General features: G+C 38.1%; 1 protein-coding gene across 2 annotated transcripts in view; it reads left to right on the plus strand.

The window, feature by feature from the left end:
* The first annotated feature begins 1,160 nt into the window (after nucleotides 1–1,160).
* LOC127450298 (gap junction gamma-1 protein-like) overlaps nucleotides 1,161–27,148 on the plus strand; it is a 64,836-nt gene continuing 38,848 nt past the window's right edge. Inside the window, exon 1 of one of the 2 annotated variants that reach the window (XM_051714265.1) lies at nucleotides 1,161–1,265. The gene's annotated coding sequence lies outside the window, so the exon portion shown is untranslated. Of the gene's footprint in view, nucleotides 1,266–1,897; nucleotides 2,239–27,148 lie in introns of those variants that run through there. The other variant, XM_051714264.1, reaches the window with a different exon arrangement.

The raw sequence follows: 27,148 nt of genomic DNA on the forward strand, positions 1-27,148 counted from the left end.
ATTTTGTTGAGTGGAAAACTAAAACATTTCAGTATAAAGTGTCCTAAAAGGTAACTTATGAAGAAAATATACCAATATGATTACTTTTTTTGATGACATAATCAGAAATCTGATTACATTTTAGATAAGTAAATAGTCATTTGTAATGGATTACTTCTTGGGTCACTTACCTATCACTGGATATGATTATACACCTTTTATGAACCCTTTAAAGCTTTGCACTGGTCTCTCTCCGGACCGGGGAAAAAAGTTGACTGGATCCTTACTGGAAAGGAATTGCTAAACTTTAATTGAAAATCCTAAAGCACCTTTTTGATTAAAAGAAAATGTGATATTCTTGGTCCATTACAAAGAAGCAAATTAGAATGTTTTTTGTTTTATTTACAGAACGCCCTGTGGCATTCAAATGTGATATCAAATGGAATTTCAATCATAATTAGAATATCCTAAAACTACATTTTAGAGGTCTAGAGAGGTTTTAGACCTCCAGTTTCACTCATCAGTTGCTCAGCTTAATCATAACCCTGACATGATGAGTTCACACACTGGCAATACATCTTGGAAAGTTTCTTCTAATCAGTGTTGGCTGTCTGATCATTTGCTTAATCACACTGAATGACTGATTAATGGATTGATTTGATGTGACAATGTCACCATCTTGATCCAATGTTTCAGTGTTGCCTCTACCTAATACTCCTCTCATATCCCATAAGTCGGAGTGAGAGATTCATAATAAGCAGGGCGCTAGGGTTTTTCTGGCAGACACAGTAAATGAGAGATAGATGATGTGATGAAAAGAAGTATTGGATCGCTCTGTGTCACTTCAGGCTGTTTTTGAGCACCATATGTTGACAAACCCGGCTGTACATCAAAATCACCCAGAGTGCAGAAACTTTGGAAGCCTGATTTCACCCTACATCCAAACTGTTGGAACAGTTTGATCGGATCCATGCCATCCTAGCAACAATAATTATTTAATGCCGCTGGACTATGACCAACCCAACACTGCCATCATTTGACAAGTGAGAAAGAGAGAGAGAGAGAGGTAAAAAGACAGAAACAAAAGATCTGACAGAGATGCCTCTGGTAAAGAGAAAACCCCATTTCTGATATCACTGTCTGTATAAGATGTCAACCAATGCACCTGAACCAGTCAGCCTGTCAAACTTCCTGTCAGAGTGCCTGAGTGAATGTCAGAGTTGAAAGCAGACTGAGGTGTGACAATGGCTCCTTTGGATTTTAGACTAATGGAACACGGTTTCAGGGTAAGAACTATCAGATCAAATACTGTTGAGGGTGTGGGGCAGGTATTACAATTCTTGGTTGATTAAGTTCAAGGGATAAGAGATGGGACCAAGACTTCATGTTTAATAACAGCAGCTCTCTCTTTTGCCATTTTAAATAACTTGAAAATGCTTGAAAATAACTGATTTCGGGACTGAAATAATAATATCTGGGCGAATATTGGTAGTATGAACCGGGCGGTAGAACACAATGGCTTCTTAATTATGTTCAAACGTAATCAAATAAGAGCGGGCGCGCGCATCGTCCTTGCGCGCAAGTTCACCCTTCGCCTTTTGTGAACGTTCACCCTTCGCCTCAAACCTTTCGTCAGTCTTCCCCTTAAGTATTAATACGCTTTTAGCACCTTTGCCTGTCCTCTTCACAAGCAATCAAAAAAAGTCGTGTGGGTGAACCGTGGTAGCAGTCAACCTCGCAGTGAGATAGAGGACGGAGCGTATGGACACAACTTGAACTCATAGTCACTCATTGTTCACAGACAAGATGGATAGATTGCACGTGTTCTGTGTAGTGGGTGATACTAGGCGCGTGAGTAAAATCGACAGATCAAGCGCGCGAGAATGTTTCGCCAGGTAAATACTAGCACGAGAGGACATCAGTTGAGTTCAGCTGTCAGCAAGGTTCAGCAGCACCGATTTCTTCTAAATGACTGAATATATCCCCTCAGCGTCGCCTGTTTGAACAAAACCTCGCAAATTAATGTTAACAACACTCGAGACACGTCGTCGAATAACGTTGGATACTTGACAGTATGTTAAAATCGGACAATATCAGACGCTCTGACGTCTCGTGAAGTCTTCAACGCTTACAAGACGGAGGCAACGGCGAGTACGACAACGGACGATTTGGGCAGCTATTAAAAAAAACAAGGGGACCTTCCGTCATTTGACCAGGGAATCCTTCTTCTTAAAATAATCATCACAGACTCGCAGAGCGGTAAGAGATATATTTAAATTATATATAGCCTATATTTTTTTAGTCTTATATTTTGTGTGGAGAAGCAGCAATAGGCGTGAATGACAGGTCTAGTGATGAGTATCAGTCAGTTAGGTTTTTAATCAGTATATTTATATTTGAAAGAAGGAAATGAAACACTTTAGTGTACATTTCAGCACAATGATGGTTACTGTACAACGTTATGACACTTATCCATGTAGTGTTCGGTTTATCGTTTATGCTGACAGAAACAAAACATCATTACAGACTTCATGTTTTCTGCCTGCGATGCTTTTGCTTGGCCTCAACAGGGCCATGCTGAAATGGAGGATTTTGCCTGGTTTAGGTGTGTGCACTTTTGAAGTTATCACTTTGGTGTTGTTGTTAACACTAGAAGGGACCTGATGCTTGACAAATTGGATGTTTTTATTGCTTTTTGTTTTGCATGACAACAAAATCTTCTTTTTCCTGTTTTCCCTCTAATCCTCCTATTCTTCTTCTTCTTCTAACAATAATAATTGCTGATATAATAATAAAGCAGTTATGATTGAAAGGTGAAGATAGCTTTACCCTGATAGCACATGTACTGTACATCAACCAGATGTCTATTTGATGTTTACATCTGGAAGACGTATTTTTATGTTGCTTGCTTATCTGCAAAATGTAGTGTCAATAAGACATTCACATTACGTTTGTGCTTTAGAATGTATGCAATTCTGATCTTTTTAAGATGTTTAGCAAATGTTATTTCTTTCCAGCTGAAACGCTCCCAAACAGACATCTCGGAGATGTATGTGTGCTATCTGGGTGAAGTCTCCCTCATTGATATAGAGGACACCTGTAAACTCTCTTTCTCTCACTACTATCCTACACTGTCAGAATATATCCTGAGATTAGGTAATGTTCATAATAACATATTTGTTTTGGAGAGGATTGTGGTTACCATTGTCTTGAGTTTATTCTACATCCATTTAGGAAGTGTGCTTGTCACCTTTCGAATGGCAGTTACATTTTTTCCATGGCTGTCTTTCCTCCTGTTAGTGACCAGCTAGTTGTCTTCAGTGTTTGGTCCTGGTCTATCTGTTTAATGTCTGCTAAGAGGAGACCATATTTTCTACTTAAACATAGACTCTGTACGGTACGGCTGTTCTGCTCACTGCTCCACAGCAACAAGCCTTGCAGGTATTTTTCACATTAATGCACCAAAACACCTGATTAATGTAATTAGCTCATATTATAGCAGGGGTGGGGTGGTGGAGCAGAATGTAACAAAATACCCCTAGAGTGTCAGATATTAGTTTCTATTGTTTGTTTTGTATTGTCTAGATAGGACTCATTTAAAATGGCTGTGTTATTATTTGCAGATTTGTTGCTCATCATAAAGGTAACTAACAAAATTAGAGTTACAATTAATCAATGTTTTAAATTCATGTAATGCCTTACATGCAGAATGCAGTCTCCATTGCGTGTAAAACCATAAGAAACCAGACCCAGAATAGCCCAGGCATTTTACTTGATGACTTTAAACTGGAGAGTGATTCTAAAGTAGTTAAGTGGCTATAAGGCCATAGATGCTTCATTTTCATACACTGTAAAAAAATAAAAAATCCTGTTATATGTACGGTGAAAAACTGGCAGCTGGAGTTGCCTGAAATTCTCTGTAAGAAATACGGTACAAATGTTAATTGGTTTATGGTACACTTCAAAGAAAACTGTTAAATTTACAGTAAAATCTAGCAGCCGTGGTTGCCATAAATCTACCATAAATAAAATGGTGAGCACTATAATCGTATTAAATGATATGAACTTGATACACTGGAACTGCATTAATCTGCTTTTCACATTAAAATGCATTGTTACTCACCGTAGTGACAATAAAAAGGCACATGATGACATGAAATTCTTGCAATGACAATACACATTTAGAGACAGTTCACAGTGTCACTCACACAAACACAAAACACCATCAGGATAACACATGTGACACTAAAATAATGCAATAAACATTAACCAACTACATCAGATATAACACATAATACCCCAAGGTGCATAACTGATATTAAAATTAAGAAGAAACATAAATATTCTCATAAAATGTGATGGGTCATACAGGGAATTCTGTGAAAGCCAGATTATTGTTTTTCACCATAATTTTAACAATAGTTTACCATAAAAAGTACATGTATTCTCTTGTTAAACATAATATAAATTTTTACTGTAAATTAAACAGTAAAATCATACTTTTACATATAAAAAAACATGTTTTTTTCAAACATGTAAAATTACATGTTTGTTCCTGTTATATATATATATATAGAGAGAGAGAGAGAGAGATACATACACACACACAGTTGTGCTCAAAAGTTTGCATACCATGGCAGAAATTGTGAAATTTTGGCACTGATTTTGAAAATAGGACTGATCATGCAAAAAAATTAGTCTTTTATTTAAGGATAGTGATCATATGAAGCCATTTATTATCACATAGTTGTTTGGCTCCTTTTTTAATCATAATGATAACAGAAATCACCCAAATGGCCCTGATCAAAAGTTTACATACCCTTGAATGTTTGGCCTTGTTTAGACACACAAGGTGACACACATAGGTTTAAATGGCAATTAAAGGTTAATTTCCCACACCTGTGGCTTTTTAAATTGCAATTAGTGTCTGTGTATAAATAGTCAATGAGTTTGTTAGCTCTCATGTGGATGCACTGAGCAGGCTAGATACTGAGCCATGGGGAGCAGAAAAGAAACAAGGTAATGGAACATTATAAAGAGTGAAAAGGATATAAAAAGATATCCAAAGCCTTGAAAATGCCAGTCAGTACTGTTCAGTCACTCATTAAGAAGTGGAAAATTCGGGGATCTCTTGATACCAAGCCAAGGTCAGGTAGACCAAGAAAGATTTCAGCCACAGCTGCCAGAAGAATTGTTCAGGATACAAAGAAAAACCCACAGGTAACCTCAGGAGAAATACAGGCTGCTCTGGAAAAAGATGGTGCGGTTGTTTCAAGGAGCACAATACGACGATACTTGAACAAAAATGAGCTGCACGGTCGAGTTGCCAGAAAGAAGCCAATGCCACAAAAAAGCCCGGTTACAATATGCCCGACAACACCTTGACGCCTCACAGCTTCTGGCACACTGTAATTTGGAGTGACGACACCAAAATAGAGCTTTATGGTCACAACCATATGTTTGGAGAGGGGTCAACAAGTATTGTGCTCCTTAAAACAACCACACAGTCTTTTCCCAGAGCAGCCTGTATTTCTCCGGAGGTTACCTGTGGGTTTTTCTGTGTATCCCGAACAATTCTTCTGGCAGTTATGGCTGAAATCTTTCTTGGTCTATCTGACCTTGGCTTGGTATCAAGAGATCTCCGAATTTTCACTTCTTAATAAGTGATTGAACAGTACTGACTGGCATTTTCAAGGCTTTGGATATCTTTTTATATCCTTTTCCATCTTTATAAATTTCCATTACCTTGTTATGCAGGTCTTTTGACAGTTCTTTTCTGCTCCCCATGGCTCAGTATCTAGCCTGCTCAGTGCATCCACATGAGAGCTAACAAACTCATTGACTATTTATACACAGACACTAATTGCAATTTAAAAAGCCACAGGTGTGGGAAATTAACCTTTAATTGCCATTTAAACCTATGTGTGTCACCTTGTGTGTCTAAACAAGGCCAAACATTCAAGGGTATGTAAACTTTTGATCAGGGCCATTTGGGTGATTTCTGTTATCATTATGATTAAAAAAGGAGCCAAACAACTATGTGATAATAAATGGCTTCATATGATCACTATCCTTAAATAAAAGACATGATCAGCCATATTTTCAAAATCAATGCCAAAATTTCACAATTTCTGCCATGGTATGCAAACTTTTGAGCACAACTGATATATATATATATATATATATATATATATATATATATTGTTTAACTGTATATGTTAAGGTAATTACCCGTTAACAAATTAAAGGTTATTTTCTGTAGCATTTTCACATTCTTTTACCATTAAAATTAGTCATATTTTACAGTGAGTGTTTCGAAATGTTTCATTTCAGGATTACCTGCTACTTTAATTCTTCTGCTCTCTCTCTCTCTCTCTCTCTCTCTCTCTCTCTCTCTCTCTGTTAGCTTTCAAAGTTACTTTGTAGGCACCTTATGTGTCTGGACTTCTCAAACGCATCTCATTTGAAAAAAAAAATAAATAAATAAAACTACTATGACAAAATGCTTAAATGGTCATAATGTCATGATAAGTTGGACAGGACAGTTGATTTGAGTAGTGGTGGATTTATGGCCACAAGGAGCTTGCATACTTTTATTACACCATGTTATACAATGGTTGTCAATTTAAAAAAAAAAAAAAAAAAGCATAAAAATATTGGCTTCACTGTTGATAGCAGACATTTTTTATTTAAGGAGCAAGTCTTAAAAGATCTTATATTTTTAAATATTTCTTCTTATAAAATATATATTCTCCAGTGTTAATTGTGAATAATTTGAATTAAGTTCACACATTTTCAGCACTGGTTTTATGCTTAGCTATATGTGGTAATATCCATTTTGCTTATACAGAAATGATCTCTCAGGTAATGCTGTTAATTATAAAGGGGACCTTCTAACTAGGAACATTACGAAAATATTAATTTTACACATTTTATTTTAACATTAGTTTATTAGTTAACATTAGTTTACATTTGGTCACATTTTAGCTTTTTGAAAATTACAAATCCATGTATTCCATCAATAAATATGTCTTGAAATATATATTATATTGCAGATATATTTTTTGTTACATAATTGTTGTATAATAAATTATTTACATTAAAAGGATACTGTTTCTTTAAGAATAGTGGCAGTTCAATAAGCGTCTCACAGAAGTGTTTTGATTGTCCGTATATTACCAAACAAGTGTAGTTTTATGGCTTGTTCATCGCATTTGTGCTATGTGTGATTAGTATTAAATGTAGAGGTCGACTGATAGTGGATTTTACCGATACCGATAACTAAGTTGGGCAGTACCTGCCAATAACTGATAAATCAACCAATAGTTTTAAAAATTGATACTGAATAAAAAATAACACTCAAAGTAAAATAGTGCTGAACTTTATTACAAAAATAAACAGTAGTGACTGAACCATGAAAATGTATTGTACTTTTTAAAATGAAATAAATATATAAATATTAATATACATGAACAAATATTCAAATTTTAAAGTCAGCTGATTTTTAAATTGACGTTGTTTCCTTAGCCACAAGAGTGCGCAATAAATACATAAACCATTCAGCACCATTATATTATTGCATAGAACATTTCTATCCTGGCTGTTAAAAAAGAGCATTTCATTTTCAACTAATGTGCACGCTCAAAACGGTGGAGATGATTGTGGACTTTATGGTTTTAGTCAGTCCATATTCTCAAATGTTAAGTCAAAATAAAATGAGGGGGGAAAACATTTCAATAGGCAGTTCACGTGGTGTTACACTTGCACTGATTCCTACTACTCCAGACTCAAGCTTCATAATAACAGTGAAACACCACATTGTTTTTTATTCAGTACAGTTGTATGTAGAGTAGCAATATTCACAGATAGCAGTGGTATTCAGCTGAACTCGGTGGTGAAGCGGCTCAGACTATGAGCCCAGGCCAGGGGCAGTTCAATCAGACGGAACACAACAGACTGGAATAGAGCGCGAGGATCTTGAGACACACGTTTCCAAGCTGAACATCTTTCCTGACAAAGCATTAAAACAACTCATTACTTAATCTGAGAAACACTTAGAAGAGAGCAAGACGCAATGGCCAAAGACCTCCACCAACTGTAAGGGGCTGTTCACACCGAACGCTTTAGCAACCATCCATTTGTTTTTCTGTGTAAATGCATGCTAGATGAACGTCTTTTCCCTTTGTTTTTTTTTTATTCAGTGTCTTGTGCAGGAGCGCTGTTTTTCAGATGATGTGTGAACTTTAAAAGCATATTGAGACACCTGCTTTCTGTTAAACTGTATTTTTTTGCACTGTGTCTAGCCTTTTTTAGTGCAAGAATGTGATCGATCTGAAGTCATCGTATTACAGTGAGGATAAAATGTTTTTACTGAAATCAGATGTATTTCTGATTTGTTTATACGTTTCTCTCGGCTGCATGAAGATATTAATTTGCTTTCTCACATCACTAGCTTTAAATATGCAACTTAGCTGGCTAACAAATGCATAAACGTGACCAGCTGGATATGAACTAATGCAAATAGATGGTAATAGATGGTAACAATCGTGACATTTAAACATTTGGGTAGGACTTGCGTGTATTTTTGTCAAATTATTCTAACTGCTTGAGGTTAGCTTTAATGTTAGCGTCCTCTCAGCCTTGCCGGCAAACATACTGCTGTTCTCTACTAATGCAACAATCAACAAATAAATTACTTTATAATGATATGACAACATGTACTGTAGTGTAATGTATACATACCTTTTCTTTGTTGATGTTTTAAATCCACATATGAAGTTCTGCTCCATGCAGAGTGTAGTCTCGTGTCAAAACAAACACCACAAGGCACCAGTGAAGTGATTTTATTTCACCTCTAGAGGCCGCTCTCATACTGTATAACGACAGCGGACCCTTCCCAGCCGTTCCAGCACTGGATGCAATGGAGAAAAATTATCTTTTTTTTTTTTTTTCCAATAACTGATAGTTTCTTCAGTAGAATTGATTCAATAGAATATTGGTCAACCTCTAATTAAATGTTTCTTTTTTGTTGTTTTTGATCAACAATGGAATGTTAAAAACAGAAAAGGTATTCAAAGATACATTATTCATTGACAAATTAATTGCGTGGATCTCGTCTTTGAACACACAGAATGAGTCAAACCAAAGTTTTACTCTCAACTCACAGTGACAGCAACTTCTTCGCCATTATACTACTCAATCACTGGTGAGTGAAATCTGAACTTTGACCTGCCAGTGGGTAATCACAGACATTTTTAGCTGCATAAAGTGAAATTTGGTTGCATATATGAGTGATTTACTCTCATTGTTGAGGGTTGCCACATAGCTCGATCTTGGGATATAAGAATCGATATCGAGATCGTTCAAATGAATATCATGATGCATCAGAAAATCGATATTTTAACCCAGCACTACACACAAATCCTATTTTCTGCTCTTCTTTTTTATAAGAACAAGTCTGCAAGAAGGATCTGTGTGTGTGATACAACAATGTTCACCTGTGACACATAACACACATACACACAGACAAATGGACTTTGGAGCGGAAATAAAAAAAAGAGTAAAGCAAGGGAAGGAAATTGCGCTTTGCCCGGGTAAAAGATAGATGAGGAGCACATTCTGTCAGGCATGCAATTACATACCACACATCCACACACTCTAAAGCCTTGGAATCTGATCAGAGGAACCTGGCCTGTGTATAATTTTCTAGCATGAGCAGTATACTCAAGCGTATACACACACACACACACACACACACACACACACACACACACACATAGAGGCAAAACAGTCTGCAGTTGGGCAAGACCAGTTTTGACCACCCAGACTGTGGAGATGTCAGATAATGTGGAGGCTGTGAAGCCGCTCAGTTTGTCTGTCAGTCTTTTATAGAACCATATGGAGATCAGTATGAATGGTGAAGAAGAGGAAGAAATAGTCAAACATTGGAAAGGCAGGAACATTTTTTTAGTTTCGCTCTGCATCGACAAATACGTTTGGATGTAGCCTTATTTGATATGATGTCTTTATCTTTCTGCTTTTCTTTTCCTCACATACACATATATACTGTACGTTATAAAAGGAGCGTTTTGTGTTTTTGTGTGTACGTTCATGTATATTTTGTGGAAAGGAGTGATTTCCTTATCCTCATTGTGACTCAAAATAATTCCATCATTCTGTGAAATACATACACACACACACACACACACACACTGTAGATGCAGAACTTGTGTGTGTGTGTGTGTGGTTATAGATCCTCAGTGACATTCTCAGTGGGAAGGAGTCTCGTGTGATTCTATTCTCCCATTCAGCTCAGTACCAATGTGAACCTTTGCCTCACAAACACAAACATACACTTGAGTGTGCATACTCAGCTTCTGTGGCTGAGTGAGTAAATCTGTAGTCAGTATTAATGTTATGTGACAGTGAGGGATGACTGCAAAGACAGGACACACTGAGACAACAGAGGCCAGATACACAGACACACACACACACAAACATAAGACACCATGATATACTGCTTTCTCTCCCATGGCCTGCCCAACATCATCTTTCTCAAGACTTTCTCTCTCTCTCACACACACACATAGATAAATCTCCACAGTGACGTACAACCTGTGTCAAATACAAGTGCTCTGTTGACCCAGCCAAGTCTGGGTCCTGTCAAAGAGAACAGAGACAGAAAGCTGGAGAAAAACAGCGTAAGGAATTATATATTTAAATAATCTATCAGGTCAAAGCCTCTGGTCTCCAGTCCTTCCTCTTAGACAGTTTTGCTTGGTTGAAAGAAGTGTGCTGAGAGCAGGGACATAGAGCTGGCTTAAAGTAATTTTTAAACAGACTGATTTCACTGTGTTTTCAGCGACAGTAGGTTGAAAGTTCTTCAGCGGATATCGGTCTTTGCTTACCGAAATTTGAAAATTCTGTTCGCAGTGGCTGAAAGTGGAAGCGTTGTTGAACGTATGGGCACATGTGAGTTACAGTTTCTGTGTCAAATGTCCACAGATTGGCACCAAAAGCAAGCTGTAAAGGGAGTTGTAAATTATGTAATACAGTCAACAGGAGTGCATATTTTATTAAGAGAATATGCTTTATAAAAAGACTGGGTACCACAAAATAATCGGTGTGACTATTTGCACTAGGTGCCAATAGCACCTGCCACAGCGTGGCTATTTGCACTCAAATAGTCTGGTGAAAAAACTGAAATTAAAGACAAACTGCACCCCAAAGTGTAGCTTCAGTGGCATGGTGTGTAAAAATGCTATAGATGCGTTTTTGTCGTACGGACGACCCCAGTTCGATTCCCCCTTTTGCCCCAGTTTTACCCCATCCTGTTTCCTGTCTCCACTCTTAATATTTCCTTTAATACTACTTATAATGGAAGTGACCCAATTAAGCCCACCCAAATCTAAGTAATACATGTTTTCTTATATACATTTTAACAGCCTTCCAATAAAATGATTATTACAGTTTTTTTCTGATTGCTTAGGCACTATCTTTGAAACTATAGGCTATTTTTTTACAAAACTCTACACACTAACCACAAAATCTTACACCATACCAGCAAAACATACATCTCTTGCAAAAGCAAACAATTCTTGCAAAATTTTGTCTTTGCGTCAGTACAGTACACACAAACCATCATTTGAATAAGTACACGAAGTGCCAACTACGCACTGATAGTATAAATGAAAAACGCTTGTGGCTTTTGCTTTTTCTGTGTGCAGGGCAGAGCAGTTTGCAATAAAGTTTTGTCATACATGTAGTAAACACACATACACACAGGCATCCAAATGTGTAAAGTATGGATGTGTATTCCAAACATAACACACAATCAATACAAATAAGGGGAAAAAGTTATTTGTTTTTTCAATGTTCTAACACTCCTCAAAACAACAAAAGCACTGAAGAAAACAAAAGCATTTGTGCTAGAAAGAATTAGGCTACATCTCGCCTTCTTTGTGGGTCTGGCCATAAGACTGGCCTATTTATAGTGCTCAAGCTCTGATTTGTAAGTGAACTCATTATCTAAAAGTGTTTTCACATGTGTCAATTTGGAAAGGCAATTGGCGAAATAGTGTAGCCATGTAGAGACCAATGTTTACAGTTTTGCTATAAGTGTTTTATTAAATTGCAAACTGAGTGTAAAGCAGTGAGTTGTGTTTACAGTTTTGCAAAAAGTGTATTATAAAATTAGTTTGTTCATCTGACTCCAGAAAAAATGCTTTTTTTGAGGTCTTCAAAAACAGTGACGTTTTGGAGCAACTTCCAGAATGGTCGCCAAACAGTGGTAGAACATGATCGCAAATAACTCGAGAACAAAACATTTGATTGGCTCCAAATAAAAAGTAAAATGATACCAATAAATATGTGCATTTCCTCTAACTAATGTAATCTGAAATCATTCTTCTGTGTCTGCATAGGCGGAGTGTGTGTAAGGCTGAGCAAGGCTTAGCCTTCCCCTGTCTCAGTTCCCCCACCTCATATAGCCTACAAATTTTAATTACTAGCGGGAAAGGAAAGCTGACTTTAGATCAGTAGCCGTGGCCAAATTCATCATAAAATGTAAATCGCTTGAGTCACTGCGGAGGTTGTCTTTATTTCGGAAATAATTTTTTTAAACAATTTATAAAATAACGTAGTGCAATTCTTATATTAAAACATATTTATTAGATTATAGTTGCATTGAAAGGAGTGTATCCGCATTTGTAACATTCCATTCCTTGCATCCGTTCACATTTAAATAAATCGTTTAATTAAACGGAAATGCCTTGTTGATGAGAGAGGTCAGCAGAGAATGGCCAGACTGGTTCTAACTGACAAAGTCTACGGTAACTCAGATACCCGCTCTGTACAATTGTGGTGAGAAGAATATCATCTCAGTTTTTAATGTTGTGGCTGATCGGTGTATATATAGTATACACTGGTGGCCAAAAGTTTGGAATAATGTACAGATTTTGCTCTTATGGAAAGAATTTGGTACTTTTATTCACCAAAGTGGCATTCAACTGAACACAATGTATAGTCTGGACATTAATAACGTGAAAAATTACTATTATTGGTGAATTAAAATACCAATTTCCTTCCGAAATAACAAAATCTGTATATTATTCCAAACTTTTGTCCGCCAGTGTGTGATATATATATATATATATATATATATATATATATATATATATATATATATATATATATTTTTTTTTTTTTTTTCTCAGATGAATCTCTTTGACTGGGATTATGTTATATAATTTTTCTGTCATTATTTAACTTAATATTGAACATAGTTATTTGATTTAGTATTTTACATTAAATGTGAATATTTATATATATATATATATATGATGTCAGATATATTTTACGCATTTTATAAAATTCAGATGACAGCTGGAACAAGTTTATCTTCTTCTTACCCGAGGTAAGGCGTCATCTTTCCTTTGAACATGCTAAACTATCCACTTATTTTACAATTTAAAAGTAGGCTAAATCCACATTCTTAAGGGGTATACAGCTTTGAAATAATCTAAGCAAAATTGCTACTGCATATTGATCTCAGAAATGTGTGAGCAGTTGATTTCATACAGTATTTTTCGATATCTATGAATTAGAGATCAGACCACAGCACAATAGAAGCGCAACACAAGTCTGTTTGCGGGGGGTGCACGGTCTTGCGCTGTTCTTGAATAGCTGCCTCCTATGCTAGAGAGAAGCATAATGATCTTGAATAGTTTCTGAGCAAGTATACTTGTGAAATGAAGCCAGAATGTGTGAAATGTGTAAAACAAATACGGTGTCGGAGCATAAAAGAAATAGAATAGACTGACAAACAAACAAAGATGCTGACCATTGCATGCCAATTTAAGCCCTGACTGAATGTATGGCTCCAGATGGCAGTAACTGTATTTAGATTCATTATTATTATTAATAATTTTATTATTATTATTATTATAAGCCAATAAGCCCTTTATTATAACTCATAAAGTTTTTTTAAGGGGGGGGGGTTTCACCCTCTGCCTATGTGTGTTAAAGGTGGATCTATCCTTAATTTACAACAGGAATAAATTGGCAACAAAGTAATAGAAAAGGAGTTAGAAAAACAAGCTGTTATTGCGCTTTTCTTTTTTTTTCCTGCGATCTCTTTCTCCTTTTCTTTCACCTCTAACTCTCCCTCAGTGATCCTGCCATGAGCACAGTGACAGTTCATTCTTGGTTACATCATCAACACAAAACATGAGTGCAGGTCAAAAAGTATTACACAAAATTTGTGTGTGAAATGTCCTTGTTTTCTGTCTTTTCCCCAAGTCATGTTCAGAGGGAGTATCGTTCACCCATGGCTGGGTTTCCATGGCCACAAGGACCGAGCCAATCAGTGTGCAGGGCCACCATGTGCTCCAGACAAGGAAAAAGCCCGCTGGCGACACATATGCTAGCGTGCTAACACAAACCCAGCATCTTTGCATCCACTCCACGTCTCTGCCTTCTTTGCCATCTTCATTTTTTATTCTCTGTCCTTAAATCATAAATCTGTCCTCAGTTTTGAACAGCTTGATGTATTTATAATATTTTCCCATTTATTGTCAATTTTTTTTCTCCATGGTGTCTTCTTGAGGTAAGACATGAATAATGAGGGAAAAGGAAGGATGGACAGAAGTAGGGAGAGGAGTGCCCCTCAGACAAACAAGCCTTAACTCAACCAGTAAAAATTGATTCATTCATGGATTGTGGAATGTTTCTTCTACTTACAAACTTGGCTGATTTATAATGTCTGAGTGTTTATACTGAGAGAGAGTGTGTAAGAGTGAGGTACAAAGGAAAGTGAGAAAAATAAAACTTTAGATACTTTGCCGGAGTATATATTGGATATGCTGTGGGCAATCTCTGTAAATATTTTTCTTCAGGCCAACAGCAGAATTTTCCTATTGTTTAATGTTCTTTTAACTGTAATGGAATTGTATTGTTTCCCTGTGGGAATGGTTATTTCCATGGAAATGGAATTCCATTGTTAGAGGATAATCTCAGTTTTCATTTGAACATGGTTTCCATTTATTGTGGAATCATCTGCTGATGTATGGGATTGTGAGTCTTCAGTGGAGGAAAGCATAGATACAGTGCTCTCTCACTCACTCATTCACTCACTCACTCACTCACTCACTCACTCTCTCACTCATTCTGTCACCTACTTTCTCACTTATTCACACACACACACACACACACACACACATACACATTCTTGCTCATACCTTGATCAAATGCTTAAAGCTTAGATTTTGGAGAAATATCCTCTATGGCAAGTCATCATTTCCATGGAGACTAAAATATTTCCCCCATACTCACTCTAAGCTGTTCCTTTTTCACCTCTTCTTACTTTAAAGAGGAAAATCAGACAGGTCAACAGGGATCAAATATGAAATTATTTTTTTATTTGGCAAAGCATAAAAACGTGTTCTTTGTGCAAAAAATGATGTAATATACAGCATATACCAGGCAGATGCTACACTAACATGCTGCAATTTTGGATTAGATTCAGCTGTCAAGGTGCATAAAGGCACATCAGTTCTTTTTTTAAAAATATAATTTTATCCCCTTTTCTCCCAATATGGAATGCCCAATTCCCACTATTTAGTAGGTCCTCGTGGTGGCGCTGTAACTCACCTCAATCCAGGTGGCGGAGGACAAGTCCCAGTTGCCTTGGTTTCTGAGACAGTCAATCCGCGCATCTTGTCACGTGGCTCGCTGTGCATGACACCGCGGAGACTCCCAGCATGTGGAGGCTCATGCTACCCTGCGCGATCCAAGCACAAATTACCACGTGCCCCACTGAGAGTGAGAACCTCTAATCACGACCACGAGGAGGTTACCCCATGTGACTCTACCCTCCCTAGCATCCGGGCCAATCTGGTTGCTTAGGAGACCTGGCTGGAGTCACTCAGCACGCCCTGGATTCGAACTCACGACTCCAGGGGTGGTAGTCAGCGTCAATACTCGCTGAGCTACCCAGGCCCCAAGGCACATCAGTTCTTACATAATTTACTGAATTTGCAAGTGTTGGAGTCTAAAGGCCGAAACATACTTCACGCAAGTACGCAAACGCAGACACGAGCGCTTGGCCAACATATGGCCAACGCGTGGTCCCGTTGTAAATGCATTACGTGCACTCTTGCGTTGCACTGGTGGTTACAAACCTCAGACCACAAGAGGGCAATAGATTTTTTTAGGCATGACCATGAAACCATTGCTGCATCTGAAACCAGGAAAATGCTGCCTTCGGAGGCTGTATACGGAGGCAGGATGAAAATAAGTTGCTTTTCAAACTGTTCGGAGACCAGATCCTTAAGAGTTCCATTCATTCAAAACAGCTAAGCCATTAACTGATTAGGCATTAAGTCAGCTGCCTACATTTTCGGACGCAGCCCAGATGTGGTAGATGAGTCGATAGTTGAGGAGTGGGAGAGACACGGAGAAAAACCAAGTTTGTTTGAATGGAATGTGGACAAAAAGTCGTATGCCTGAGTCCGCCATGACAGTTGTTGATTGAAAGAAGAAAATCCGCTCTAGCGCCCCTTACGGCAATGCTGAGAATGCAGCAAATACATGAATTGCGCGCTGACACATTTCACAATGCAACATCGCGTGAAATCGAGCTTGCATAGCAAGATGCGTCTGCGTTCACGTACTTGCGTAGAGTATGATTTGGGATTTGATGCTCATGTATTTACCTCACCAAAGTGTCTGCAACCTATGGCACGCATGTCATAGGCTAAACACTGTCATGCCAGCAATAGTGAGAGAGAAGTAGACTATTTTATTTCAGTCATGACAACTCTCAAATTAGGTATAAACAGCATTTTATTAATGGGAATGGAATATAGGTAGGTTTGGTCTTAGCAGAATAGATCTGCTACGCTGCTGCTGCTGCTGCTGAGCAAGCACGAGACTTGCTCAGCTGAAGTGCTCAGAATTACGAGTTTGGATGCATACTGCTGCTGCGAGGTAAGATAGAGAAAACCTTGTAGCAGATCTATACAGGTGGTGCTGGGGAAGGAGGAGGGCAAAGAGCTCTTATGGTGCACAGTACATACAGTATTATGGGATTGAGAAGCTGAAGTTTTCTTCAGGGGAGGGGAGTTTGACTGGCTACTCAACTAGCTAAAATGGAACCAGTCAGCTGCGTGGAAGAGTTTCATGGCTGAACTATGTATTTCAGTTAAGTAGGTAGGTTTGGTCTTGCCGGAATAGATCTGCTATGCTGCTGCTGAGCAAGCATGGACTAGCTCAGCTGACTTCCTGCCTCCTCCTCCACGTGACGCGTGACCTTACCAATGAGCTTACGTCATTCCTCTCATGAACGCGCATCACAGAGATGTATGGAAGTGAACATTTGTAGTTAAAAAGTATATAAGTATTGTTTTGTTTCTAAAAAGGATCAATCGTTTGGGTTCAGAAGAACTTTATTTGCCGACTGGAGTCGTGTGGATTATTTTGATGCACCCTAAATATGCATTTTGGTATGTCAAAAAAATGGAGTACATTTACTTGCATTGTTTAAAGGAGGAGGCCTGAAATGAAATCCTAAAAATCTTAAATTCTGTTTTGATGAAGAAAGAAACTCAGATACACCTTGAATGGCCTGAGTGTGAGTAAATTATCAGCAAATTTTCATTTTTGGGTGAAATATTCCTTTAAAAAAGAATAGAAAGCTGTGAGAAAGACTGTTTCTAGAAGTATGTCAGTATAGGCACAGAAAACCCTGAGTCTAAGACGTTGCAGTAATTTGTGTAACAGAGGTAAGGTAAGAGGTAAATGTTTATCTTTGGTTCCTGGAAAAGTCTCTGAGATGCCGTTCAGGAGCAGACAAATGGAAGGATGATGAAACAGGCTAAGTGCGCTGGGATCCTGTCAGCGAAGGTGAAACTGAATACCTGCTAGAGTCACTTTGATGGAAGAGGACTGGAGTTTGCGGAAATTAGCACAGTAAACTATAAAGGTGCTTAGGACTTCAAAATGTATTGGATGAGGAGAAAAATCAAAAGCAGCACAGAAAAAAATAAAAGTATGGCCAGGCGGAGTCATATACTATTAGGGTGGATTTAGCCATCCCCGACCTCATGTAAGTACTCGCTGCTTCCAAATAAGAAGAGAGAGATTTTAGTCTAGGACTGTTTGGCAGAAAGGGGGACATGTCAGGCCGGAAGGATGGGTGACTGGGCAGATTATTCGGAAATCCTGAAATTTGAAATGGGAGAGAGCATAAGATTCATCGTTGAGGAGACCTGCAATGTATGTATCTTTGAGAATAAAATTTTTTGTGACACAAATCGAACTGAGTTGCCTAGTTAAACAATTGATAAAAGGAACTGTTGACAAGCCTTCATTGATGATATTAACTGCTGCTTGGTTATCGCATAGAACAGTAATCTTTTTGCGGCACCATTTATCACCCCAAAGCATACATGCTAAAACTATGTGGTAGATTTCGAAAAGCGCTGTAGATTTGATATCAGAAGGTAGGCTGAAAATCTCGTGGGGCCATTTGTCGGCGAACCACTGATTACCGAAAATTCCACCAAACCTGATGGAGGGGGCTGCGTCGGTGAAGAACTGTAGTGAGGTGGAGGTTTCAAAGATTCTTCACATTCTTTGAAAACAACATAAATATACCAGCAGTCTACGATACATTTGTCTAAGACCCCTGAAGCACATAGCAGAATTTTGACAAGGTTTATGTCATTACCTGCGATAATCTGGCTCCTCAGGCTGAGTTCCAGTAGATGGCATGGGAAGGGCGGTAGTGAGGCTATGACGAGACGATACGTCATTTGGGGAAATCCCGGGGATTTCCGAGGGAGGAGCTGAGAGAGGAGCGTGAAGAGACAATGTGGTGAGTAACTCTGTTGTCCAGACGATTGAGCCAGGCGTATATATGGGATTGAGAAGGTAGGAAGGGGAGTTTGACTGGTTACTCAACTAGCTAAAAGGGAACCAATCAGCTGCACTGAAGAGTTTCGTGGCTGAACTATGTACTTACATAAATTCTGCTCCTGCATTCCAATCTGATGTAATCCTTCTCTTGATCACGCAGCGTGTTTTCATGAGCTGAATGGGAGGCTAAACAAAAGTTAAAATGTGACAAGACTTGCGCCGCGCATGCAAGTCATTCGTGCATCACGAGCCAGCAGTGCTTCACGTTTGGTTAATCACGCTAGTAAACGCGCCCGCTTTGCTCCAGTCAGTCTGTGCGGATGACAGCCTACATTCCGTGTTTCATTTGTTTCTTTTTGCTTTCAGAGCAACACGTCATGTAATAAGTAATACACCACTATTAATCCTTGAGATTTCTAACTCAGCATACAGGCACACCCTCCTTAAACCATGGCCACATTCAAAATTACATTAAAAGAGAAAACATCAGCCTACATTGTGGGATTCCAAAAACACACATGGCAAAATATAAATTATTCAAAATATAAATTAAACCTGGAAATAAAGTTTTAGGATTTTGCAGGGGTCTGGGTAGCTCAGTGGTAAAATACGCTGGCTGCCACCCCTGGAGTTTGCTAGTTCGAAACCCAGGGCGTGCTGAGTGACTCCAGCCAGGTCTCCTAAGCAACTAAATTGGCCCGGTTGCTAGGGAAGGTAGAGTCACATGGGGTAACCTACTCATGGTTGCTATAATGTGGTTCGTTCTCGGTGGGTTGTGTGGTGAGTTGAGCGTGGTTGCCGCGGTGGATGGTGTGAAGCCTCCACGTGCACTATGTCTCTGTGGCAACGCACTCAACAAGCCACGTGATAAGATGCACGGGTTGACGGTCTCAGATGCGGAGGAAACTGGGATTCATCCTCCGCCACCCAGACTGAGGCAATCACTACATGACCACGAGGACTTAAAAACCACATTGGGAATTGGGCATTCCAAATTGGGAGAAAAAATAAATAAAAATAGTGTTTAGCCTCCCATTCACCTGATGAAAACACTCTGCGTGATCATGCAGAAGAATTACATCAAGATGTAGATTGGAATGCAGGTGCAAAAAACTTCATATAAAATAGCCTGCTTCTCTCTCACTGTTGCTTGCATGCTAGTGATTAGCTAGCGTCGGCACAGCCATAGACCAGGAAAATAAAAAATGGCACTCTTATGTCAAAAAGGTTGCCGACCACTGGTGTAGAGGATAGTTTAAGATCTAGGGAATTTAGAGCTTGTAGGTGCTTTTTTTTTTTTTTACTTTATTTTTGCAGTACATTGGTGGAAAGTGACTGTAAATCTTTTTGTGCTACTCTCAAAACTGAACTAGAATCTGAATTAGGTTTCATCACTCTGTGTCCAGGGATTTCCTGCATCAATAATAGTACTGTGTATTTTAGAACACTGACTACAATTTAAGGTCAAGGCGACAGCCACAAGTTGCTCTACTCTTTAGTGTTTATATCTGTGTGGATGATATTTTAGGGCCAAGATGCACATATATAAATGTTGATGTACAAGCACAAATATTTCCAAAATTGTGTTTGGAATATCAGGCCTTTTGCCACATTATACACAAAGTCCACAAATAATTTTGTTATTGTTATTATTTCTGGGGTGCAGAATGTGATGACATACAAAGTGCAGTTTTGCTGAATTTGCCTCCAAATGGAGTGGGACAGAAAGCTATTATTGCAGACCCTCACTAAATTTTTCTCCATCATGACTTGGCAAAGGTCACAGCAACCCAGCCCGGTTTAAAAGTGTTGTGCACCCTGCATGCACATCTGATGTACAGTTAATACAAGGGCTTGACCTTAAATAACAATGAGCATTCTGTTCTAAATGTCACGTTTGTGTATGAAGTAGGAAGAACTGCACACACATTAGTTGCATTTGTCTCTGGTTCTTCCCGCAGGCAGATTATTACTGCATGCATGTTGTTTTTTTATTGCCACATCTTAGATTAAATAAAATAAAATTACTTAGTACAGTATGTTACTTGTTGCTTTTAGCCACTACGACAGCAGCAACAATTGTTTCTCCATTCTGACTCGTCAGCCTCTTTTGTCAAAAAGTTCAGGGGGAGAGACTGAGAAATGTCTTCTTAGGCCAGTAGACATCATACAACTCAGTTCATACTTTTTCTCATTTATACTCGCAAATCAACAGCTCAATTGTTTTTTATGGATCAATTAAACAATGTTCGTTTGCGTCACTGTGTGCATAATAAAGAGGCATTAAGTTGTATGCAGTATAAAATTAATGATCACATAATTTGGCCAGAGACCGCTTGGTTATAGGGGTTTAATTCTGGGGTCTCTGAGTACAGATACATGGACAGTATTGCATGCATTTTAAATGATCTTTAATTAGGAGATTATTTGGAAAACAAAAAATGGTTCATGAAAATGACATCTAATGCTTGCATGCTTACTTTGTGGATGAATCATTACCAGAGGATTACTAATACCTTCAAACATTTGCATGGTTTAGAATTGACCCATTAATTTTTTGCATTATTTAAGAGTGTTTGTATAACCGGTAACAGGTATCGCTTTGATTCTCATCAGTTTAACAGAAGTCTAATAAAGACAAGAGCTCCACAAATGACACCGATCAATACCTATAATCTCTGTAAGTATCTGAGTGTGTGTGTGTGTGTGTGTCTGTGTTAGTGTATGTTTACTTGGTATTGAACGCTCCTTGTATCTTTGCATCTCTCTTGCACATTTCCTCATGCTTATAAGCAGCACATCCTCCACCAGATGTCTGTGCAAGACCCCATTAGTAATACCTATGTGTGTGCTTGTGATTTTGTGTGTGTGTTAGTGCAATCATTTATATGTGTACTGTTCAGTACATGCATGTACAGGACAGGCCACTTTTTACTTCCCCTTTTTATCATACCCCTTTTTACTTGGACAAGCCTCCATTATGTTAGAGGCTCATTCACACACGTTCATGCACAATACCTCCTAGTTGATAAGAGTACAGTGTCTGTCAGTGGTGGCTGAATAATTATTAAAGGGACAGGATGGAGGTCAAATTGGAGCAGCAGCAGGAGGAGGAGAGGAACAAGGACGTCAAGGGTGAGATACTCTAAGAATGAGGAAGGGGAAGAACGTGAACAGGGTCCAAAATAACCATTTACCAAACATCAAATGCAAGTGAAAATAAGCTTTGGTGAGTAAGTAAAATCGGACCCTCACAGATATTAGTTGGCATGTGACTTAAATAAAATTACAAAACTGTATACTATAGACAATATGTAGTGACTAAGGTATGGCTTTGCATATTTTTCCTTAGTGGAAAATGTATTATCAATTTTATCAAGGATGCCTAAAGTTTATCTTTAATCTCCAGAACAAAATGTGGCAATACAAATATGGAATATGAAGAACAAAATCACAATATATTTGAATGTTTTTGTGACAGGTGCAGTTTCACAAAGAGACAGAGACGGCTCATTCTTAAGCTATAATGTATGATGCTGCGAGTGGCACAAAGACCTATGCTGTTTGTCACAGAAATGCAAAAAATAAAATAACAAATAAAAGAAAGCTAAATAATTGAATTATCATTGGGATTAAAATGGTCAAAAGTATGTATTTTTAATACAAAATAATGCCACAAAGTTTCATGGCTGGTAGGAAATGTTTAGGTTTCTCAGTTCACCAGCATTGGAAAAAAGTGAATTTTGCACCCTGGACATGGTAACAACAAGGTCGGGTTTCACTGTGTAACAGGGTTAAAATGGGCAAGTAGGCGGCGGGAACCAGCTGAACAGTCAAAGTAATATTTAATTTAAACAAAAAGACACAAACACATATGCACCCACGGCAGCTGCGCATCCGCATCCGGCTGCATTTATCCCTCTCCTCGGCTGATTAGCCCGATTGGGGGCCAGGTGTGCGTAGTCACCTCCTCATCACACACTGAGTTTAAGTTGTGACTGGGTGTAATTTCGGCCTGCCTTGAACAGGGACTTGTGTTTCTCTGGATGTCTCAGCTCTTTCAATTGTTCTTTTAATCGATTAATTCAGATTCTCTGCTGAACTGCATATTGTCTTGAGATATAATCACACTAGTCATGCACTATTACATTAATTATGCCTGCTATGTAAAGGAAACAGCAGGGACTGGGCCTGAAAACTGGGTGAAAAGCTAAAAACACAGGGTTTGAGAGAAAATATAGTGTTTGTGATTTGATTACACAGTTCAGTTGAGAATCAAGCAATCCAGCAAGCATACTCTGTATATCCTCTAAAATCCTGTTTGATGGAGAAGAGGGTGAGGGAGCAAGGAAGTGGATGGATGGATAAATAGGTGAATGGATGGATGGATGGAGTGACACATACAGAATAGGTGCATAGGTGAACAGATGAATAAGGGTAGAGGGAGAGCTGAGAGAAAGAAGGGATTGGGGGAAGTGCTGCAAGAGAGATTAGTCCTCAAACTAATTAGTTCACCCTCAAACTTGCACACATATACAGTAGTACAGTAGTTCCGAGTACTCGGAAGTGACAGCAATGATTGATCATGAAAACGATGATCGAAAATGAAAATGCTTGACGTGACTTTTCACTGAATTCGAAGTTCAGTGACAACTACCTGACAACTATACACTATGTATCAAAAAGGGGCCTTATTTTTAATTTAGATTGATTATGTTGTCATTTTCAGTGGTACCTTGATTGTCAACAGAGACGTCTCATAGCAGCCAAACTGATAAACGATGCTGCAGTGCTAACGTTTGTTCTACAGGTTTATGATAATCAAAAGAATTTTGAAATTCTATTTATTTTGATATGCCCTCTTTTGTACTTATTGTAACAGACTACATTATAACAGCCTATGTTAATGAATAGACGTTGGAACAACGAGACACAATGCAGCAGCCAAAGACTTTTGAGATATAAGTACGTACTGTATTTGTACATGTATACTTGAGTACTTGAGTCGACAAAATGACCAAAATGCCCGTCTCTAATATACACACTTACATACAGTCTGTGATCCATTGCTCCATCATTTAGAGCATCTGTTTTAACATCAAAAGTGTGTATGTGTGTATTTGCACATGTATGTTCAATGACTGAAAATGTAAAATAAAGTCCATTTGTATGTAATGTGCATGTATGCGAGTTGGATTGTGTTAATGGGTGTTGTGTGTGTGTGTGTGTAATCGGAGCAGTCTGTCTCTCTCCCCTGAAGTCATTTACAGTTTCTGCATGGTTTGTTGAATATATTCCAGTGTTTGTGTGTGTTTATAGATTTATATGACAGAGCAAGGGAATGGTTCAGTTTGACCTCTCCGCCTCAAATATACACTCGTTATCGTTGACCGTGCTCTGTTCTCTCTTTGTTTAAAAGCGACATCTCTGTAGGCCATTTATTTTACTTTTCATCACAGTACATTACCATTCATAGAAATGCCGGGGAATATTATTATTGCATTCATTTATAAAAATGCTGCTCTGGATCACTCGTGCTGACATTCTCCTCTTGCCTCCAGATTCCCTCCGTCACCTCACTGCTGTCTTATAAATGGACTTAGCAGTTCTAGGAGAGAGCTTCCAAAGCTGTCTGGATGCATAGTGTGTATCTGTGTGTTTGTGCATGTGTGTTTGCTCTGTGTACGTGTGCATGTTTTTAATAATGTGAATTATGCCATTTAAATCTTCTGCCTGAAAGAGCTCAGTTGTAACACACTGCCTTAGCTGGCCTTTCCAAAGACACACACACATAACATAACACACATATACAGCATACTTACACTTCCAAGTAGTGAATGTGAAACTAGTTATTTTTAAGTCCACAACTGCATTTGTTGCTTGTCATTACCAGGGGCGTAGCACCAAATACAGAACTATTTAAGGACCCCCTTATAAATTTGTGTTTGTGGTCGAAGTAAGATATTAATGTTTTTTATATGGATATTTAACAGTGCTATATTATTTAGAAGTAATTTACAACTTTTTATTTTCAAAAACAACTATTCTTTGAATCAAGCAAGTAAAAAAAAAAAGTGTGACTATTTGCACTAGGTAAAAATGTTCACGGCTCTGGTGAGTTTGCCGGTTTATTCTGTTTGTTTTGTTATTCTCTTTCGGGAGTGTGGTTACCTTCCAGTTTGCTGTCCTGTTCTCGCCGCCCACGAATCGCCAGTGGAGGATTCCTCATCTCTGCCCGCATGTCGGGAATATGACTGCCTCCTAATTGGCTGGGCTTTGTTCTCTGCACCTCACTGCGCTTCAATGGACACTTCCTATGGATCTGCCCCTGACTTCCACAACGCATACACCCGTCTACGAACACACTCCTCCTGTCTACCCTCTGCGCGGCCATGGCATGCATGGATAGTCGTACTTCTCCCCCTGCTACTGCAGCCAGTGCTGGGATTCTTGTACTTTGCCAGCAGAGTTTATGTTGACATTTATTGTGAATAAATCCTTTGAACTGTTCCTCTGCTTTTGGGTCCCTTTGTCTCGCTCTCGCTCTGACAAAAATAGCACCGGCCACACAGCACATGGCTATTTGCGCTCAAATAATCTGGTGGAAACACAGAAATTAAAGGCAAACTGTTCTCCTAGTGTTGGAGTAGTGTGTAAAGATGGTGTAGATGTACTTTTTTTTCTTGCAGAAGGACCCAGGTTCGATTCCCCCAATTTGTCCCACTTTTTCCATCCTGTTTATTGTCTTCAACTCTTAAAACTGTATTTCTTTTAATACTACTTGTAATAATAAATAAAGATGTATATAGGTTGATTGCCTGCATTGATTTTGTCACTGTGAAGGTCGTGGAGTTTAGAGAAAGGCTTGATCCATGTAAAATTATCCATGGTTTTAATATAGTAATATGGTAATAACCATGTTTTTGGCAGAAGCCATAGTTAAAATGCAATTAAACATGGTGTTACTACAATAATATGGTGTTCATAAAGTAACCAATTTTGTGGTTGGTATGATTTTACTACAAAAAGCCGTGGTGATACTGTGGTAATGTACAAACCATGGTTATTTTTTGTAAGGGCAGGGGTTTTCAAAGTCTTGGACAGTAAATTTGAAGTTTCCTCTAGTATAAAATTATCAAAATGCATCATATTTCAGGTGTTGGAGCAATTCACCAATGATGATCAATAACCTTTAATTCAGTCTGACAGACTCATTCGGCCAATGCGTTATACACTGATGCATGATTAACAGCTATAAATATTTCTATTAATAATAATAATATGAAACCGTATTCTGAATGATTTTTTTATTAAAAATACCAGTTTGTCCTCATGACATTGGTATTATACTTGGCCTAACTGTTTTAGCCTATATCTGTGATATAGGCACATGAGCCAGTCTCCGTCTCTATGTGAAATGGCAGATTGTCACAAACACGTGAAGTCATGTCGACCCGATATCATGTTGAATTTGTAATAATGGACACGCGTGATTATGTTCAGCATATTTTCAGATTTTCTGCACCCTAGATAAACTTGTGCAGCTGTTTTTCACTGAGGTGACAAAATATGTCAGTTGCAACAGATGTTTTATTTGCTCACGTCACTTACATCTTCAGCGAGCATCATAATAGCCTATCGTTCTTACAATACAAATTTAACCGTGTTATGATGCATTTCATTAAAAATTTTTTTACAATAAGTACATACTGTATTTGTACATGTCTATAACTTACAATATAATTAAACTAAATGTAACAATTTATAATTTATTATTATAAAATATTTATAAAAAATATATATTATCCATGAAACTGAATTTTGCATTTTTGATTTTTTATACCAATTTATTTTTGTTCCTATGACAGTGGAATTATTTAGCTGTTTTTTCCCTTGCATATCAGTGACAATCAACACAGGTTATTCATTGTGTCAGTAAAGTGAAACTGTACCTCTCAGAAAAAAATAAAATACACTGTCATGATTTTAGTTTCTCACATAATCTTTTGGTGGCTTAATGTGAGGAATATTCCACGTGTCTCATAAATAAACATCTAATGGTACATTTTTTTCACTGAGGTAAAAGATGTTTATAGATGCACGAGTGGCGGCAGATGTTAAGAGATGTTACGTTTTATTTGAATCTTGCATGTCACTGTATTTAGCAAGGGTCAGATTATTGTCCTAATTGTTCAATGTAAAGCATGCTATGATGCAGCTGCTAATAATATTACCAACCAACTGCTGAATATTT

This window comes from Myxocyprinus asiaticus, chromosome 13, assembly GCF_019703515.2.
Source record: "Myxocyprinus asiaticus isolate MX2 ecotype Aquarium Trade chromosome 13, UBuf_Myxa_2, whole genome shotgun sequence".
NCBI lineage: Eukaryota > Metazoa > Chordata > Actinopteri > Cypriniformes > Catostomidae > Myxocyprinus > Myxocyprinus asiaticus.